This window comes from Miscanthus floridulus, chromosome 9 (genome assembly GCF_019320115.1).
Source record: "Miscanthus floridulus cultivar M001 chromosome 9, ASM1932011v1, whole genome shotgun sequence".
NCBI classification, from domain to species: Eukaryota; Viridiplantae; Streptophyta; class Magnoliopsida; order Poales; family Poaceae; genus Miscanthus; species Miscanthus floridulus.
The window spans coordinates 119,334,015-119,340,014 of NC_089588.1; the positions used below are offsets into that span (position 1 = coordinate 119,334,015).

General features: G+C 37.9%; 1 pseudogene; it reads left to right on the top strand.

The window, feature by feature from the left end:
- LOC136482779 (uncharacterized) overlaps window positions 1-6,000 on the top strand; it is a 28,331-nt pseudogene that overhangs the window by 475 nt on the left and 21,856 nt on the right.

A 6,000-nucleotide genomic window follows, 5' to 3' on the forward strand; every position in this document is an offset into this window, starting at 1 on the left:
TGCGACTGGTAGCTCTGAGTGTTTGATGCGTATAGGCGTATAAGCTACAGTAAGCTGGCACGCACTACACCTAAAATCCTCCTGAATTTTACTAAAACTTAGCCATGTACCATGTGTGGATTTTGTTTATGCACGTTGAAAGACCAAATTTAGGAAAATCATGGATTGAAGGATACGAATGAATTCACCAACTATGGCCATGGGTATAATTCAATCGATTGCAAGTCACATGTTTTTTTACTTGGGATTGGGAAAGATAAAGCAGAAGTTAGATATTATTTACTTCTGAAAGTCTGGTGATTATGTTCTTACTATTTGTGATGCGGTCATAGGGGATGGTGATCAGGGGATGAGAGTCGCTGCAGCGACATACTTGAAAAATTTTACCCGGCGCAATTTGGAAAGCAGTCTGTTTTCGTCTGAGCTTTACAAGGAGTTCCGTGACCAACTTGCCCAGGCTTTGCTTCGAGTGGAACCTGCAATTTTTCGAGTGCTGATTGAAGTTGTAAGTCTTTACTCTTATATCCCTCAAACGCCCTGTGGTTAGAGCTCTGTTTTGTATGTTTTATTTATGGTTGTTTTGCTAACGGATTACAATATCTTCTGACCAGTTCCGCCAAGTCGTTGAAAAAGATTTTGTCAAGGATAACTTGTGGCCTGAGCTTATCCCTCAGTTGAAATTAGTGATCCAGAGCAGCAATCTAGTTAGTCCAGGCCAGCATCCTGAGTGGAATACAATTAATGCTCTCAAAGTACTTCAATCTGTTGTTAGACCCTTCCAGGTACATCTCTTGCTTTCTATGCTTATGGCATTTTTTGAAAACCACCTGTTTCACCCTCTGTTTTATCTCGAGAAGCATGAACATATGATTGTGACTTTGACGTCTATACAGTGTAGCCCTTGTATCATCCACAGTTACCAATTTCTTGTTCAGTGTAGTCACTAGCTTTCCTATGAATAAAACTGAAAGCTGATTCCTTTCTTTTTGGAGTTTACTTTTTATCCTTATTCCCCGGTATACTCTGTTTGAGATGCTATACTCATAACTTAGCATTTCAATACACTAGTAAGTTAAGTATGCTGCTATCAGATCTGTACTGTCCACACTAATTTATTTAGTTCTATTCACTGATGTTCCATAATTCACCCATAGTATTTTAATATGTTGCATATTTAATTTTTCTAATTTGTGTCATCTTACAGTATTTCTTGAATCCAAAAGTTACAAAAGAGCCTGTTCCACAACAGTTGGAGCAAATTGCAGCAGAGATTCTTGTACCATTGCAAGTGACATTCCATCACTTCTCTGACAAGGTATTATGTTTGTGCACTCTGTTTTTAGTTAAATGTTACAGCCAGCTAGTTCTTTTCTGTTGAACATTTATGGTGTGTGCAATAGGTTCTGTCGTCACCTGATGGGACTAACATGGAATATGAGCAGCTCCTACTCATCACATGCAAATGCATGTATTTCACTGTAAGCCCTGTTTTCATTTCCTATTCCTTTTGTATTAACAATGTCATCACGACATTTTCTTGAATTATGACAACAACGTAATTAAGGCGAAAAAGAAAACCACAAATTTGCTATCAGAAAGCTAAGTATCATTTGCAGGAATATATTTAATATTGCCAATTATTAAAATCTCGGAAGGTAAATCAATGAAATGGTGGGTTGAGTTGTTTAGCTTCATGTCTGTTTATGGTGGTAGTATAGGATTTCTATATTGGGCTTGAATTTTCCATTTTAGTTTCTAAATCCATTAGTTGCTTCTCTGTGCATTGACACTTGTGGTGCAGCACTGCAGCTTATCAAATTTGTGGCATGCATGTTGTTAAGTGCTAACCTTTTCTCATGGGTATCTAATTGTTATACTCTTGCAGGTGAGGTCATACATGCCATCTAGGGTTAAACAAATTTTGCCTTCCTTTTGCAAAGACATGTTCCGTATACTAGATTCTTTGAACTTTAATAGTCTTATTGAGGATGGACCTACCATGAGGCTCAAGATTGCAAAGAGGTGTCTTATTATATTTTGCGCACTTGTTACACGTCACCGGAAACATGCAGATAAGTATGTACTTTGGCCTTTACTATTCTTCTTTTCTAGCATATTTTCCATTTTACCTATGCGGCTATGCTCCAATATTTTCTTCAAAACTTATGCTCTGATGTTCTCAGCCAGATGCCACATATTGTCAACTGCGCAATCAAAATATCAAAACAAAGCATTCATTTAAGTGTAAGTTCTATAAGAATTTAATTATTTGTGCAAAAGGATGGAGACTAGCATTCTGAGTCAATGCTGACATTCTAGATTAATGAATGTTGGAATAATTGTTTTTAATTCTTATTGGATGAGATCCTAAGATAGCCAAATGATTGCAGAAACTTGACTCTCTCCCCAATCGGATTTTTTCATTAGCATTTGATGTGATTTCTCGAGTTTTGGAAACAGGACCGGTAAGTATCTGCACCAAATAGTTGAGATGATATTTCTCTCATATGTTCAAAAATTGATGTCCATCTGCTCCCTTTGTTTGAAGGGATGGCGACTAGTTTCACCACATTTTTCTTCACTTCTTGATTCAGCAATTTTTCCAGCATTAGCGTTGAATGAGAAGGTTAGCTCCCTATCTTTTGGTCATAAATAACACCATGCCCAATATGCACTACTTTTGTCCAAAGTCCTAACTTTTGTCTATAATAGGATATTGCAGAATGGGAGGAGGATACTGATGAGTATATGCAGAAGAATCTTCCTTCTGAACTTGTAAGGACAGGATTCATCGTTTCTAGTTTTTTTTCCTGGTGTTCCTTCTGTTGCTGATATATTTATTGGCAGGATGACATTTCAGGATGGACTGAGGATTTGTTCACTGCCAGAAAAAGTGCAATCAATTTACTTGGTGTTATAGCGCTGTCAAAGGTTGTGATTCATTTTTTATTCTAGTTTGTTGAACACACATAGTACTGAGTTCAGGCTGAGCAAAACATTTTAAAAGATTGTTTTGCTATATTGTAATTCATAACTTACTCATTGTATATCAAGCGATTTCAGTGGCTACATGCACAATCTTCCAAATTCATACACATTTGCTATTTTTCACTGAACCATGTAGTTTGTTGAATTAAAATAAAATGTGGAGCTGGTGGTATCATTTACTTACATTTTTTTTTGGTTTCAGGGTCCACCAGTTGCATCTGCAGCATCCAAGCGTAAGAAAGGTGATAAAAGTAAAGGGAAATCTGAAAGGAGCTCAATTGGGGAGTTATTGGTCATCCCATTCCTGTCAAAATTTCCTATACCTTCCCATGGTGAAGATGCATCATCAATGGCAGTGCGGAAGTAAGATCATAAGAATCAATTGTCTTTATCATAAAAGAAAGGATTACATACGTTTAGACATAACACTATGTTTATTTACTTTACTCTTATCCTGATGTACTAAACGGTTTCATTTCAGTTATTTTGGAGTTTTGATGGCATATGGAGGCCTCCAAGATGTAAGATTTTTAAATTATATCCTTCTAATGTGTCTTATTTTATGAATTTATTTTATAAGAAATGCTAATTCATTTCAGTATCCATCTTGCAGTTTCTGACTGAAAAGAAAGATTTGACAATTACTTTGATCAGGAACCGGATTCTTCCATTATATTCTTTGGATCCATGCAGCCCATATTTGATTTCAACGGCTAATTGGGTTATTGGTCAGCTTGCTATATGCCTACCAGAGGTTACATGCTTTCCCTGTTTTTTAATTCCACCATCCCATAGGACATGCTGGATCAAAGTAAAGGCTTCATGTAACATGTATATTCCTGTAGATTATATATTTGGCTTTCTAATTCTTGTTTGCTTACCTGTAGGACATGAGTACTAGTATTTATCAGTCCTTAATGAAGGCGTTGACGATGGAGGATGTGGAGGACATAAATTGTTATCCAGTTTGTGCCTCTGCTTCTGGTGCTATTGCAGAACTCATCGAGGTAAGAGTCAATGCAGTATTTTCCATTGTAGTCGACTTGCACCTGGAAGTATAAACTGAAATATTTTGTCTCTGATTTTTTTTCAGAATAGTTATGCTCCACCTGACTGGCTTGTTCTTTTGCAAGTGGTTGTTAAAAGAATAAGTACCGGAGACGAAAATGAGTCTGCTTTTCTGTTTAAGCTTCTGGGCACAATAGTTGAGGGTGGACAAGAAAAAGTTCTATCTCATATTCCTGAAATTGTGTCTAACACTGCTAATACTGTAATGGAGCTCCTGCCCCCTGTCCCAGATCCTTGGCCTCAGGTAGTAGTGCATCTTTCTTTTGTGTGGTCAATATTTTGGTACTTTGTGCAAGGAGGTTAAATCACCATATGCCTGCTTTTAATCTTATGATCAGTTATGACTTTCATATTAACAATATTATTTCTGGCCTTTGTTAAATTATGGACTAGCTGATTCAGTATACATATTGGTACTAAAAATCGGACACAAGAATCTCAACTTACCTTGTAAACTTCTTTCAATAGAATAATTAATACGATAAAAATTCATTTGGAACTACTGACAGCTTACTTTTTTAAAAGAAATGCATGTTTCTCAGTCGTGCCCTTATGATCACCTTTCATCATACCCAGTATTACTGGTGTATTGGATTCCTTGAGGAAATCCCAACAACACTATTTAATATATCTGCTATGTAGGTTGTTGAACAGGGTTTTGCAGCCCTGGTAGCAATGGTTCAAGCTTGGGAGAGCTCTGCACCAGATGAAAACAAGACACATGAAAAGAGGGTCTGGCAGTCAGGCCAGTCTGCTATTGCTCAAACAATTTCATTACTGTTACAAAAAGCTTGGTTGTTGCAAGTTGACAATATGGTATGTTACGTTTGCTGTTGACCTGTTGTCTTGAGGTATTCATGCAGTGAAATTTGCTTGACTGTTTTCAACATTCGTTTCAGGTGAACATCGGTTCTGCATTGCCACCTCCGTCATGTGTAAATGATGCTTCTGTGTTACTTGAGTTTGTCATGAGTTCTGTTACTTGCATGGAAGAAACTGCAAGTATGAAGGTCTTTGAGCTGGTAGCTATATGGGCTGACACTATTGCTAACTGGGACTCCTGGGAGGAGATGGAGGATCAGGGTGTTTTCAACGCAATTAAAGAAGCTGTCAGTTTCCACCAAAGATTTGACCTTGATGGTTTCTTCCTGAAAATGCTTCCATCGCAGTCTGAAAATGGTTCACAGAGTTCAGTCATTGGTCGGGTTTCTAATTTTGTGACTAAGGCAATTGCAGCTTACCCATCTGCAACATGGAGGGCATGCTCATGCATCCATACACTACTGCACGCTCCAAATTTTCTCCCTTGGAACACAAGATGCTAGAAAAACTATTGCTGAATCCTTTGCACAAGCAGCATTTTTCCCGCTTCAAGTCTATATCTGACAGTCCTGCTGGGCTATGGAAACCACTATTGTTAGCAATATCTTCATGCTACATTTGCTATCCAGATGCCATTGAACAAGTCTTGAACAAATTTGATGGTAATGGTTTTCCAATCTGGACATCTGCATTGGCACAAGTCTCAAGCAGCTCATTCAATCCTGGCCTGTCATCTGAATCCGAGATCAAGTTAGCTGGTAAGTGGCTATGTACAGATCACTGCATTGTTTTACGCTGTTGATATTTTCTCTCTCTGACATCCTATGAACATGGGTCATCTTTTAATTGTTTGTTTCCTTGATGCAGTGCTAACATTATCAACTGTGATTAACCATCTTATGTCCCTTTCCATGGGTGGCACCAAAGTGTTACAAGACTGCTATGTATCACTGATGGAATCTTGCATTCAGCTGAAGGAAGTTCAAGAGGATGGGGACAATGATGATGACGATGGTGCTGAAGATCTTGATGATGACGGTGAAGACGAAGACACCGAAGACGATGATGAGGTAATAGAATGAAGACACTGCTTTCTATATTTTTTTGTCAGGCTTAAGCACA